Source organism: Elephas maximus, chromosome 13 (genome assembly GCF_024166365.1).
Source record: "Elephas maximus indicus isolate mEleMax1 chromosome 13, mEleMax1 primary haplotype, whole genome shotgun sequence".
Classification (NCBI taxonomy): Eukaryota; Metazoa; Chordata; class Mammalia; order Proboscidea; family Elephantidae; genus Elephas; species Elephas maximus.
In genome coordinates, this window is record NC_064831.1 from 100,263,142 (window position 1) to 100,277,031 (window position 13,890).

General features: G+C 49.3%; 8 non-coding genes across 8 annotated transcripts; all 8 read left to right on the plus strand.

Annotated features, from left to right (window-relative positions):
• The first annotated feature begins 321 nt into the window (after positions 1–321).
• Positions 322–399, plus strand: LOC126057833 (small nucleolar RNA SNORD115). The gene has a single exon (XR_007512906.1). It is a non-coding gene; the product is annotated as a small nucleolar RNA SNORD115 (small nucleolar RNA).
• A 1,618-nt stretch (positions 400–2,017) lies between these two features.
• LOC126057455 (small nucleolar RNA SNORD115) lies at positions 2,018–2,098 on the plus strand. Its single transcript, XR_007512542.1, has one exon. It is a non-coding gene; the product is annotated as a small nucleolar RNA SNORD115 (small nucleolar RNA).
• Positions 2,099–3,715: 1,617 nt separating this feature from the next.
• On the plus strand, positions 3,716–3,793 carry LOC126057834 (small nucleolar RNA SNORD115). The gene has a single exon (XR_007512907.1). It is a non-coding gene; the product is annotated as a small nucleolar RNA SNORD115 (small nucleolar RNA).
• A 1,618-nt stretch (positions 3,794–5,411) lies between these two features.
• LOC126057456 (small nucleolar RNA SNORD115) lies at positions 5,412–5,492 on the plus strand. Its single transcript, XR_007512543.1, has one exon. It is a non-coding gene; the product is annotated as a small nucleolar RNA SNORD115 (small nucleolar RNA).
• Positions 5,493–7,109: 1,617 nt separating this feature from the next.
• LOC126057835 (small nucleolar RNA SNORD115) lies at positions 7,110–7,187 on the plus strand. Its single transcript, XR_007512908.1, has one exon. It is a non-coding gene; the product is annotated as a small nucleolar RNA SNORD115 (small nucleolar RNA).
• A 1,618-nt stretch (positions 7,188–8,805) lies between these two features.
• On the plus strand, positions 8,806–8,886 carry LOC126057457 (small nucleolar RNA SNORD115). Its single transcript, XR_007512544.1, has one exon. It is a non-coding gene; the product is annotated as a small nucleolar RNA SNORD115 (small nucleolar RNA).
• Positions 8,887–10,503: 1,617 nt separating this feature from the next.
• On the plus strand, positions 10,504–10,581 carry LOC126057836 (small nucleolar RNA SNORD115). The gene has a single exon (XR_007512909.1). It is a non-coding gene; the product is annotated as a small nucleolar RNA SNORD115 (small nucleolar RNA).
• Positions 10,582–12,199: 1,618 nt separating this feature from the next.
• LOC126057458 (small nucleolar RNA SNORD115) lies at positions 12,200–12,280 on the plus strand. Its single transcript, XR_007512545.1, has one exon. It is a non-coding gene; the product is annotated as a small nucleolar RNA SNORD115 (small nucleolar RNA).
• The last annotated feature ends 1,610 nt before the right edge of the window (positions 12,281–13,890 follow it).

Below are 13,890 nucleotides of genomic sequence, written 5' to 3' on the forward strand. Positions count from 1 at the left end.
CATGGGTCAGCAGACTCCCCAGTGGGTTGCAAATGGCTCTCTTGATTTTGTCCATGTGTTCGCGAATGTCTGGCTGAAAGCCTAGCCTTAGGGAAGTGAGTTTCTCTTCTGGGATCTCTGTCTTACTGATTTCCCCTTTTCAAAGGGTTAGTGAGGTCGATGTCTCTTGTCCTGCTTTCATGGGGGTCAAGCCAACTGCCCGGGAAACTGGAAGATGATGTGTGAACGCTCTCATCCACTGTCCTTCCTGGGTGGAAGGAAGACATTTGTGGTAAGCATCTTCAGGTCTCAGGGGATTTTTCCTGGGGAGTGATATGGCTGGGGTCAATGATGACATAATCTGTCTGGAAGAGAGATGATGACCTAAAAATCATGCTCAGAGAGGTTATGCTGAGGCCCTGTGGGAAAGTCCTTTGGCCCAGCCTTACAGATCTTCTTTAGAGCGGACTCCCATTTTGATTTCTTTCACCTGCACCAAGTAATCCAAAAGACCTGGGTGGCCGATTTTGGTCAGGTTGATTCCTTGGCTCTTTTCCTCTTTTTGTGTCCTTTAGCAAAACCTGCCTCCGAGGAGTGCACCGTTGCGAGGACAAAAGGTGAGGGATTTCCCGTGATTTGCCCTGGCCCCATCTGACACTTAGGCAAGTGAGGATACACCACAAAAGGCAGTAGGGTTTGCTGACAAGGCTGAGGCATGTCCCCTGGTGTGTGCTTGACCTTGCCTGGTTGCCTAAGTGGCGGTGACGTGCGTGGGTGGATACTTAGGAATCAGAGAATCCTGAAACATGTGCGCTGGAGTCATCTGCGATAGCCTGGGTCCAAGTCCGATACGGCCTACCGAAATGGGAGAAACGGCCAACTAGAACAATGTATTTTCCCAAGATATTTATGAGATGTGAATGGCTCAGAGCTCTACAGGAGACTGGTCAACTTGCTGTAATTGAAAGCGTGTGTCAGTTGCGGCTGGACTCGCAGGATTTGCAGGTCGCTTTTCCCGTGAATCTTGAAATTGGATGAGCGACTCAGTAGTCTGATAGCTGGCTCCAGCTTTCAAGTAAAGGTAGCTGCACAGATAACTGCGTAGAAAATCTAAAGTCAGGGTCGATGCCAGGTGTGAAGGGGACACGAGGGTCAGGAGCACTTTCAGGTTGATGCCACAGGAGGTCATGTTTCCCTGGAGCTCTAGACAGTGAAAGCAGGCGTAAGTGCTGCCTTGCACATGTGCAAAGATCCCTGTTCCTACAGAGTTGGTTGGAATCCTGTAGAGGTTCCATAAGACTCCTGCTCTCTTTGTGCCAAGGAATCCTCTGATGGTTGATAAACAGGAGGAGATGTGTTCCCTGTGTTCCCATTCTTTGGGAATGAGGTGGCCTTGACTGTGTCTCTCCATGGCACAAGGGTGAAATCAAACTCTGGAAATGCCTAGTTGATTTGGGGGCCAAATTCTTGGTGAAAGCACTCTTCCGAGTGTCCCACAGCTCATTTGAAGATCCCCAGTTTTGGGAACCCTTGGATGTCATTTCCTGGAAGTGCTCGTGCACGGATCCGTGCCTGTGGACACAGATTCGGCTTCCTCGTAGACATTAGCCGGGGCTGATCAAATGAATAGCCTGTTCTTGGCTGGGACTTCCTGAGTACTTTTCTCCATTCGGAGTCCTCTATGCCTTGTCTTGATCTGGCACGCGTCTGCCTTTCTGTCAAGGGTCAGCAGTCTCACTAATGGGCGAGAAGTGTGTGTCTTGATTTCGTCCCTCTTTTGGGCTATATGGGGAAAAAGCATAGCTGTTAGGCAATGAATGCCTCTCGTCTGATGTCTGACTTACTTCTTTGCCCTTCCTCAAAGGATTGCAAGGTCGAAGCCTGTTTTCCTGCTTTCATGAGGGTCAAGCTACTCCCCGGGAAACCGGAAGAGGATGTGCGAACCTTCTCATCCTGCGTGATTGCGGGCTGGATGGACGATATCGGTGGTGAGGAACTTGAAGACTCAGGTGATTTCTCCCGGGGATTGCGATGTCTCGGGTCAACGAAGACACCTCAACTTGTCTCCAAGAGAGATGATGACATAAAAATCATGCTCAATAGGATCCCGCTGAGGCCCAGAGAGAAACTCCTTTTCCCTAACGTTAATGATCTGCTTCAGAGTGGACCCCCGTTTGGATCCCTTTTTCCTCCACCAAGTGATCAAAAACTCCTCCCTGACCGATTTTGGTCATGCTGATTCCTTGGCTCTTTTCGTCTTTTTCTGTCATTTGGAAAGACCTGCTTTCAGGAGATTCACCACCGAAAGAACTCAAGGTGAGTGAATGATGGCGGTTCCCCCTTGTCTCTGGTGACACTTAGACAAGTGAAAATGGAGCCCAAGAGGCAGTCGGGTTTTGTGGAAAAGCTGAGACGTGTCCCCTGCTTTGAGCTTGACCTGACCTATTGACCAAGTGGCGGTGATATGCACGGGTGGATAGTTAGGAAGCACAGGAACCTAGAAGAATTTCCACTTGAGTAATTTTTGATCGTCCGGTTCCCAGTCGGGTATGTCTACGGAATTTGAGAATATTTTCAACTCTCAACTCTTTACGGGATGGGAGTGTGTAGCAGCTCTACTGGAGAAACCAGAGAGACTTGCCCTAGTTGAAAGCCTGTGTCAGTTGCGACTGGACTCTTAGGATCTCCAGGGCGTCTTTCCCAGACATCTTGGTATTGGATGAAGACTGGAGTAGCCTGATACCTCGCTGTAGCATTCAAGAAAAGGCAGCAGCACCACTATCTGAGTCAAAAAGCTAATGCCAGGCTCAATACCATTCGGTACGTGGGTCGCGAGCGTCATGACTCGTTTCAGGTTCATACCACAGGAGGTCAGGATCTGCTGACAGCCTAATCAGGCAATGCAGGCATAACTGCTGCCTTCCACATGTGGAAAGATCATTTTCTTGACAGATCTTTGGAATCTTGTAGAGATTCCATAGAACTCCTTTTCCGTGTGCCCCACGGGATCCTCTGATGCTTGATATACGGGAGGAGATGTGTTCCCTCTCTGGGGATTATTGGGGCCTGAGGTAGATTCGATTGTGTCTCTCCATGGCTCAGTGGTGAAACGAAAGCGTTGAAGGACTGTGGCAATTTTAACAAGTGTTGGCAGAATTCTTGGAAAGCTATTCTTTTCCAAATGTCCTCCAGCTGATTTGAAGATCCCCCGGTGCTGGGGACTCTTGGGTGCCATTTCCCGGGAGTCCGCACACATTGGACAGTGCCCGTGGACGCATAGTTGGCTGCCTTCAACACATCAGTCAGGCTTAAGCAATGGCAAAGGCTCCTTTTGCCTGGGTCCTCCTGTAAATTTGTGCTACATCCAGAGACCTCTCTGCCTTCTTCTGAATATTGCATGATTCTCTCCTTCTGTCATGGGTCAGCAGACTCCCCAGTGGGTTGCAAATGGCTCTCTTGATTTTGTCCATGTGTTCGCGAATGTCTGGCTGAAAGCCTAGCCTTAGGGAAGTGAGTTTCTCTTCTGGGATCTCTGTCTTACTGATTTCCCCTTTTCAAAGGGTTAGTGAGGTCGATGTCTCTTGTCCTGCTTTCATGGGGGTCAAGCCAACTGCCCGGGAAACTGGAAGATGATGTGTGAACGCTCTCATCCACTGTCCTTCCTGGGTGGAAGGAAGACATTTGTGGTAAGCATCTTCAGGTCTCAGGGGATTTTTCCTGGGGAGTGATATGGCTGGGGTCAATGATGACATAATCTGTCTGGAAGAGAGATGATGACCTAAAAATCATGCTCAGAGAGGTTATGCTGAGGCCCTGTGGGAAAGTCCTTTGGCCCAGCCTTACAGATCTTCTTTAGAGCGGACTCCCATTTTGATTTCTTTCACCTGCACCAAGTAATCCAAAAGACCTGGGTGGCCGATTTTGGTCAGGCTGATTCCTTGGCTCTTTTCCTCTTTTTGTGTCCTTTAGCAAAACCTGCCTCCGAGGAGTGCACCGTTGCGAGGACAAAAGGTGAGGGATTTCCCGTGATTTGCCCTGGCCCCATCTGACACTTAGGCAAGTGAGGATACACCACAAAAGGCAGTAGGGTTTGCTGACAAGGCTGAGGCATGTCCCCTGGTGTGTGCTTGACCTTGCCTGGTTGACTAAGTGGCGGTGACGTGCGTGGGTGGATACTTAGGAATCAGAGAATCCTGAAACATGTGCGCTGGAGTCATCTGCGATAGCCTGGGTCCAAGTCCGATACGGCCTACCGAAATGGGAGAAACGGCCAACTAGAACAATGTATTTTCCCAAGATATTTATGAGATGTGAATGGCTCAGAGCTCTACAGGAGACTGGTCAACTTGCTGTAATTGAAAGCGTGTGTCAGTTGCGGCTGGACTCGCAGGATTTGCAGGTCGCTTTTCCCGTGAATCTTGAAATTGGATGAGCGACTCAGTAGTCTGATAGCTGGCTCCAGCTTTCAAGTAAAGGTAGCTGCACAGATAACTGCGTAGAAAATCTAAAGTCAGGGTCGATGCCAGGTGTGAAGGGGACACGAGGGTCAGGAGCACTTTCAGGTTGATGCCACAGGAGGTCATGTTTCCCTGGAGCTCTAGACAGTGAAAGCAGGCGTAAGTGCTGCCTTGCACATGTGCAAAGATCCCTGTTCCTACAGAGTTGGTTGGAATCCTGTAGAGGTTCCATAAGACTCCTGCTCTCTTTGTGCCAAGGAATCCTCTGATGGTTGATAAACAGGAGGAGATGTGTTCCCTGTGTTCCCATTCTTTGGGAATGAGGTGGCCTTGACTGTGTCTCTCCATGGCACAAGGGTGAAATCAAACTCTGGAAATGCCTAGTTGATTTGGGGGCCAAATTCTTGGTGAAAGCACTCTTCCGAGTGTCCCACAGCTCATTTGAAGATCCCCAGTTTTGGGAACCCTTGGATGTCATTTCCTGGAAGTGCTCGTGCACGGATCCGTGCCTGTGGACACAGATTCGGCTTCCTCGTAGACATTAGCCGGGGCTGATCAAATGAATAGCCTGTTCTTGGCTGGGACTTCCTGAGTACTTTTCTCCATTCGGAGTCCTCTATGCCTTGTCTTGATCTGGCACGCGTCTGCCTTTCTGTCAAGGGTCAGCAGTCTCACTAATGGGCGAGAAGTGTGTGTCTTGATTTCGTCCCTCTTTTGGGCTATATGGGGAAAAAGCATAGCTGTTAGGCAATGAATGCCTCTCGTCTGATGTCTGACTTACTTCTTTGCCCTTCCTCAAAGGATTGCAAGGTCGAAGCCTGTTTTCCTGCTTTCATGAGGGTCAAGCTACTCCCCGGGAAACCGGAAGAGGATGTGCGAACCTTCTCATCCTGCGTGATTGCGGGCTGGATGGACGATATCGGTGGTGAGGAACTTGAAGACTCAGGTGATTTCTCCCGGGGATTGCGATGTCTCGGGTCAACGAAGACACCTCAACTTGTCTCCAAGAGAGATGATGACATAAAAATCATGCTCAATAGGATCCCGCTGAGGCCCAGAGAGAAACTCCTTTTCCCTAACGTTAATGATCTGCTTCAGAGTGGACCCCCGTTTGGATCCCTTTTTCCTCCACCAAGTGATCAAAAACTCCTCCCTGACCGATTTTGGTCATGCTGATTCCTTGGCTCTTTTCGTCTTTTTCTGTCATTTGGAAAGACCTGCTTTCAGGAGATTCACCACCGAAAGAACTCAAGGTGAGTGAATGATGGCGGTTCCCCCTTGTCTCTGGTGACACTTAGACAAGTGAAAATGGAGCCCAAGAGGCAGTCGGGTTTTGTGGAAAAGCTGAGACGTGTCCCCTGCTTTGAGCTTGACCTGACCTATTGACCAAGTGGCGGTGATATGCACGGGTGGATAGTTAGGAAGCACAGGAACCTAGAAGAATTTCCACTTGAGTAATTTTTGATCGTCCGGTTCCCAGTCGGGTATGTCTACGGAATTTGAGAATATTTTCAACTCTCAACTCTTTACGGGATGGGAGTGTGTAGCAGCTCTACTGGAGAAACCAGAGAGACTTGCCCTAGTTGAAAGCCTGTGTCAGTTGCGACTGGACTCTTAGGATCTCCAGGGCGTCTTTCCCAGACATCTTGGTATTGGATGAAGACTGGAGTAGCCTGATACCTCGCTGTAGCATTCAAGAAAAGGCAGCAGCACCACTATCTGAGTCAAAAAGCTAATGCCAGGCTCAATACCATTCGGTACGTGGGTCGCGAGCGTCATGACTAGTTTCAGGTTCATACCACAGGAGGTCAGGATCTGCTGACAGCCTAATCAGGCAATGCAGGCATAACTGCTGCCTTCCACATGTGGAAAGATCATTTTCTTGACAGATCTTTGGAATCTTGTAGAGATTCCATAGAACTCCTTTTCCGTGTGCCCCACGGGATCCTCTGATGCTTGATATACGGGAGGAGATGTGTTCCCTCTCTGGGGATTATTGGGGCCTGAGGTAGATTCGATTGTGTCTCTCCATGGCTCAGTGGTGAAACGAAAGCGTTGAAGGACTGTGGCAATTTTAACAAGTGTTGGCAGAATTCTTGGAAAGCTATTCTTTTCCAAATGTCCTCCAGCTGATTTGAAGATCCCCCGGTGCTGGGGACTCTTGGGTGCCATTTCCCGGGAGTCCGCACACATTGGACAGTGCCCGTGGACGCATAGTTGGCTGCCTTCAACACATCAGTCAGGCTTAAGCAATGGCAAAGGCTCCTTTTGCCTGGGTCCTCCTGTAAATTTGTGCTACATCCAGAGACCTCTCTGCCTTCTTCTGAATATTGCATGATTCTCTCCTTCTGTCATGGGTCAGCAGACTCCCCAGTGGGTTGCAAATGGCTGTCTTGATTTTGTCCATGTGTTCGCGAATGTCTGGCTGAAAGCCTAGCCTTAGGGAAGTGAGTTTCTCTTCTGGGATCTCTGTCTTACTGATTTCCCCTTTTCAAAGGGTTAGTGAGGTCGATGTCTCTTGTCCTGCTTTCATGGGGGTCAAGCCAACTGCCCGGGAAACTGGAAGATGATGTGTGAACGCTCTCATCCACTGTCCTTCCTGGGTGGAAGGAAGACATTTGTGGTAAGCATCTTCAGGTCTCAGGGGATTTTTCCTGGGGAGTGATATGGCCGGGGTCAATGATGACATAATCTGTCTGGAAGAGAGATGATGACCTAAAAATCATGCTCAGAGAGGTTATGCTGAGGCCCTGTGGGAAAGTCCTTTGGCCCAGCCTTACAGATCTTCTTTAGAGCGGACTCCCATTTTGATTTCTTTCACCTGCACCAAGTAATCCAAAAGACCTGGGTGGCCGATTTTGGTCAGGCTGATTCCTTGGCTCTTTTCCTCTTTTTGTGTCCTTTAGCAAAACCTGCCTCCGAGGAGTTCACCGTTGCGAGGACAAAAGGTGAGGGATTTCCCGTGATTTGCCCTGGCCCCATCTGACACTTAGGCAAGTGAGGATACACCACAAAAGGCAGTAGGGTTTGCTGACAAGGCTGAGGCATGTCCCCTGGTGTGTGCTTGACCTTGCCTGGTTGACTAAGTGGCGGTGACGTGCGTGGGTGGATACTTAGGAATCAGAGAATCCTGAAACATGTGCGCTGGAGTCATCTGCGATAGCCTGGGTCCAAGTCCGATACGGCCTACCGAAATGGGAGAAACGGCCAACTAGAACAATGTATTTTCCCAAGATATTTATGAGATGTGAATGGCTCAGAGCTCTACAGGAGACTGGTCAACTTGCTGTAATTGAAAGCGTGTGTCAGTTGCGGCTGGACTCGCAGGATTTGCAGGTCGCTTTTCCCGTGAATCTTGAAATTGGATGAGCGACTCAGTAGTCTGATAGCTGGCTCCAGCTTTCAAGTAAAGGTAGCTGCACAGATAACTGCGTAGAAAATCTAAAGTCAGGGTCGATGCCAGGTGTGAAGGGGACACGAGGGTCAGGAGCACTTTCAGGTTGATGCCACAGGAGGTCATGTTTCCCTGGAGCTCTAGACAGTGAAAGCAGGCGTAAGTGCTGCCTTGCACATGTGCAAAGATCCCTGTTCCTACAGAGTTGGTTGGAATCCTGTAGAGGTTCCATAAGACTCCTGCTCTCTTTGTGCCAAGGAATCCTCTGATGGTTGATAAACAGGAGGAGATGTGTTCCCTGTGTTCCCATTCTTTGGGAATGAGGTGGCCTTGACTGTGTCTCTCCATGGCACAAGGGTGAAGTCAAACTCTGGAAATGCCTAGTTGATTTTGGGGCCAAATTCTTGGTGAAAGCACTCTTCCGAGTGTCCCACAGCTCATTTGAAGATCCCCAGTTTTGGGAACCCTTGGATGTCATTTCCTGGAAGTGCTCGTGCACGGATCCGTGCCTGTGGACACAGATTCGGCTTCCTCGTAGACATTAGCCGGGGCTGATCAAATGAATAGCCTGTTCTTGGCTGGGACTTCCTGAGTACTTTTCTCCATTCGGAGTCCTCTATGCCTTGTCTTGATCTGGCACGCGTCTGCCTTTCTGTCAAGGGTCAGCAGTCTCACTAATGGGCGAGAAGTGTGTGTCTTGATTTCGTCCCTCTTTTGGGCTATATGTGGAAAAAGCATAGCTGTTAGGCAATGAATGTCTCTCGTCTGATGTCTGACTTACTTCTTTGCCCTTCCTCAAAGGATTGCAAGGTCGAAGCCTGTTTTCCTGCTTTCATGAGGGTCAAGCTAGTCCCCGGGAAACCGGAAGAGGATGTGCGAACCTTCTCATCCTGCGTGATTGCGGGCTGGATGGACGATATCGGTGGTGAGGAACTTGAAGACTCAGGTGATTTCTCCCGGGGATTGAGATGTCTCGGGTCAACGAAGACACCTCAACTTGTCTCCAAGAGAGATGATGACATAAAAATCATGCTCAATAGGATCCCGCTGAGGCCCAGAGAGAAACTCCTTTTCCCTAACGTTAATGATCTGCTTCAGAGTGGACCCCCGTTTGGATCCCTTTTTCCTCCACCAAGTGATCAAAAACTCCTCCCTGACCGATTTTGGTCATGCTGATTCCTTGGCTCTTTTTGTCTTTTTCTGTCATTTGGAAAGACCTGCTTTCAGGAGATTCACCACCGAAAGAACTCAAGGTGAGTGAATGATGGCGGTTCTCCCTTGTCTCTGGTGACACTTAGACAAGTGAAAATGGAGCCCAAGAGGCAGTCGGGTTTTGTGGAAAAGCTGAGACGTGTCCCCTGCTTTGAGCTTGACCTGACCTATTGACCAAGTGGCGGTGATATGCACGGGTGGATAGTTAGGAAGCACAGGAACCTAGAAGAATTTCCACTTGAGTAATTTTTGATCGTCCGGTTCCCAGTCGGTTATGTCTACGGAATTTGAGAATATTTTCAACTCTCAACTCTTTACGGGATGGGAGTGTGTAGCAGCTCTACTGGAGAAACCAGAGAGACTTGCCCTAGTTGAAAGCCTGTGTCAGTTGCGACTGGACTCTTAGGATCTCCAGGGCGTCTTTCCCAGACATCTTGGTATTGGATGAAGACTGGAGTAGCCTGATACCTCGCTGTAGCATTCAAGAAAAGGCAGCAGCACCACTACCTGAGTCAAAAAGCTAATGCCAGGCTCAATACCATTCGGTACGTGGGTCGCGAGCGTCATGACTAGTTTCAGGTTCATACCACAGGAGGTCAGGATCTGCTGACAGCCTAATCAGGCAATGCAGGCATAACTGCTGCCTTCCACATGTGGAAAGATCATTTTCTTGACAGATCTTTGGAATCTTGTAGAGATTCCATAGAACTCCTTTTCCGTGTGCCCCACGGGATCCTCTGATGCTTGATATACGGGAGGAGATGTGTTCCCTCTCTGGGGATTATTGGGGCCTGAGGTAGATTCGATTGTGTCTCTCCATGGCTCAGTGGTGAAACGAAAGCGTTGAAGGACTGTGGCAATTTTAACAAGTGTTGGCAGAATTCTTGGAAAGCTATTCTTTTCCAAATGTCCTCCAGCTGATTTGAAGATCCCCCGGTGCTGGGGACTCTTGGGTGCCATTTCCCGGGAGTCCGCACACATTGGACAGTGCCCGTGGACGCATAGTTGGCTGCCTTCAACACATCAGTCAGGCTTAAGCAATGGCAAAGGCTCCTTTTGCCTGGGTCCTCCTGTAAATTTGTGCTACATCCAGAGACCTCTCTGCCTTCTTCTGAATATTGCATGATTCTCTCCTTCTGTCATGGGTCAGCAGACTCCCCAGTGGGTTGCAAATGGCTGTCTTGATTTTGTCCATGTGTTCGCGAATGTCTGGCTGAAAGCCTAGCCTTAGGGAAGTGAGTTTCTCTTCTGGGATCTCTGTCTTACTGATTTCCCCTTTTCAAAGGGTTAGTGAGGTCGATGTCTCTTGTCCTGCTTTCATGGGGGTCAAGCCAACTGCCCGGGAAACTGGAAGATGATGTGTGAACGCTCTCATCCACTGTCCTTCCTGGGTGGAAGGAAGACATTTGTGGTAAGCATCTTCAGGTCTCAGGGGATTTTTCCTGGGGAGTGATATGGCCGGGGTCAATGATGACATAATCTGTCTGGAAGAGAGATGATGACCTAAAAATCATGCTCAGAGAGGTTATGCTGAGGCCCTGTGGGAAAGTCCTTTGGCCCAGCCTTACAGATCTTCTTTAGAGCGGACTCCCATTTTGATTTCTTTCACCTGCACCAAGTAATCCAAAAGACCTGGGTGGCCGATTTTGGTCAGGCTGATTCCTTGGCTCTTTTCCTCTTTTTGTGTCCTTTAGCAAAACCTGCCTCCGAGGAGTTCACCGTTGCGAGGACAAAAGGTGAGGGATTTCCCGTGATTTGCCCTGGCCCCATCTGACACTTAGGCAAGTGAGGATACACCACAAAAGGCAGTAGGGTTTGCTGACAAGGCTGAGGCATGTCCCCTGGTGTGTGCTTGACCTTGCCTGGTTGACTAAGTGGCGGTGACGTGCGTGGGTGGATACTTAGGAATCAGAGAATCCTGAAACATGTGCGCTGGAGTCATCTGCGATAGCCTGGGTCCAAGTCCGATACGGCCTACCGAAATGGGAGAAACGGCCAACTAGAACAATGTATTTTCCCAAGATATTTATGAGATGTGAATGGCTCAGAGCTCTACAGGAGACTGGTCAACTTGCTGTAATTGAAAGCGTGTGTCAGTTGCGGCTGGACTCGCAGGATTTGCAGGTCGCTTTTCCCGTGAATCTTGAAATTGGATGAGCGACTCAGTAGTCTGATAGCTGGCTCCAGCTTTCAAGTAAAGGTAGCTGCACAGATAACTGCGTAGAAAATCTAAAGTCAGGGTCGATGCCAGGTGTGAAGGGGACACGAGGGTCAGGAGCACTTTCAGGTTGATGCCACAGGAGGTCATGTTTCCCTGGAGCTCTAGACAGTGAAAGCAGGCGTAAGTGCTGCCTTGCACATGTGCAAAGATCCCTGTTCCTACAGAGTTGGTTGGAATCCTGTAGAGGTTCCATAAGACTCCTGCTCTCTTTGTGCCAAGGAATCCTCTGATGGTTGATAAACAGGAGGAGATGTGTTCCCTGTGTTCCCATTCTTTGGGAATGAGGTGGCCTTGACTGTGTCTCTCCATGGCACAAGGGTGAAGTCAAACTCTGGAAATGCCTAGTTGATTTTGGGGCCAAATTCTTGGTGAAAGCACTCTTCCGAGTGTCCCACAGCTCATTTGAAGATCCCCAGTTTTGGGAACCCTTGGATGTCATTTCCTGGAAGTGCTCGTGCACGGATCCGTGCCTGTGGACACAGATTCGGCTTCCTCGTAGACATTAGCCGGGGCTGATCAAATGAATAGCCTGTTCTTGGCTGGGACTTCCTGAGTACTTTTCTCCATTCGGAGTCCTCTATGCCTTGTCTTGATCTGGCACGCGTCTGCCTTTCTGTCAAGGGTCAGCAGTCTCACTAATGGGCGAGAAGTGTGTGTCTTGATTTCGTCCCTCTTTTGGGCTATATGTGGAAAAAGCATAGCTGTTAGGCAATGAATGTCTCTCGTCTGATGTCTGACTTACTTCTTTGCCCTTCCTCAAAGGATTGCAAGGTCGAAGCCTGTTTTCCTGCTTTCATGAGGGTCAAGCTAGTCCCCGGGAAACCGGAAGAGGATGTGCGAACCTTCTCATCCTGCGTGATTGCGGGCTGGATGGACGATATCGGTGGTGAGGAACTTGAAGACTCAGGTGATTTCTCCCGGGGATTGAGATGTCTCGGGTCAACGAAGACACCTCAACTTGTCTCCAAGAGAGATGATGACATAAAAATCATGCTCAATAGGATCCCGCTGAGGCCCAGAGAGAAACTCCTTTTCCCTAACGTTAATGATCTGCTTCAGAGTGGACCCCCGTTTGGATCCCTTTTTCCTCCACCAAGTGATCAAAAACTCCTCCCTGACCGATTTTGGTCATGCTGATTCCTTGGCTCTTTTTGTCTTTTTCTGTCATTTGGAAAGACCTGCTTTCAGGAGATTCACCACCGAAAGAACTCAAGGTGAGTGAATGATGGCGGTTCTCCCTTGTCTCTGGTGACACTTAGACAAGTGAAAATGGAGCCCAAGAGGCAGTCGGGTTTTGTGGAAAAGCTGAGACGTGTCCCCTGCTTTGAGCTTGACCTGACCTATTGACCAAGTGGCGGTGATATGCACGGGTGGATAGTTAGGAAGCACAGGAACCTAGAAGAATTTCCACTTGAGTAATTTTTGATCGTCCGGTTCCCAGTCGGTTATGTCTACGGAATTTGAGAATATTTTCAACTCTCAACTCTTTACGGGATGGGAGTGTGTAGCAGCTCTACTGGAGAAACCAGAGAGACTTGCCCTAGTTGAAAGCCTGTGTCAGTTGCGACTGGACTCTTAGGATCTCCAGGGCGTCTTTCCCAGACATCTTGGTATTGGATGAAGACTGGAGTAGCCTGATACCTCGCTGTAGCATTCAAGAAAAGGCAGCAGCACCACTACCTGAGTCAAAAAGCTAATGCCAGGCTCAATACCATTCGGTACGTGGGTCGCGAGCGTCATGACTAGTTTCAGGTTCATACCACAGGAGGTCAGGATCTGCTGACAGCCTAATCAGGCAATGCAGGCATAACTGCTGCCTTCCACATGTGGAAAGATCATTTTCTTGACAGATCTTTGGAATCTTGTAGAGATTCCATAGAACTCCTTTTCCGTGTGCCCCACGGGATCCTCTGATGCTTGATATACGGGAGGAGATGTGTTCCCTCTCTGGGGATTATTGGGGCCTGAGGTAGATTCGATTGTGTCTCTCCATGGCTCAGTGGTGAAACGAAAGCGTTGAAGGACTGTGGCAATTTTAACAAGTGTTGGCAGAATTCTTGGAAAGCTATTCTTTTCCAAATGTCCTCCAGCTGATTTGAAGATCCCCCGGTGCTGGGGACTCTTGGGTGCCATTTCCCGGGAGTCCGCACACATTGGACAGTGCCCGTGGACGCATAGTTGGCTGCCTTCAACACATCAGTCAGGCTTAAGCAATGGCAAAGGCTCCTTTTGCCTGGGTCCTCCTGTAAATTTGTGCTACATCCAGAGACCTCTCTGCCTTCTTCTGAATATTGCATGATTCTCTCCTTCTGTCATGGGTCAGCAGACTCCCCAGTGGGTTGCAAATGGCTGTCTTGATTTTGTCCATGTGTTCGCGAATGTCTGGCTAAAAGCCTAGACTTAGGGAAGTGAGTTTCTCTTCTGGGATCTCTGTCTTACTGATTTCCCCTTTTCAAAGGGTTAGTGAGGTCGATGTCTCTTGTCCTGCTTTCATGGGGGTCAAGCCAACTGCCCGGGAAACTGGAAGATGATGTGTGAACGCTCTCATCCACTGTCCTTCCTGGGTGGAAGGAAGACATTTGTGGTAAGCATCTTCAGGTCTCAGGGGATTTTTCCTGGGGAGTGAT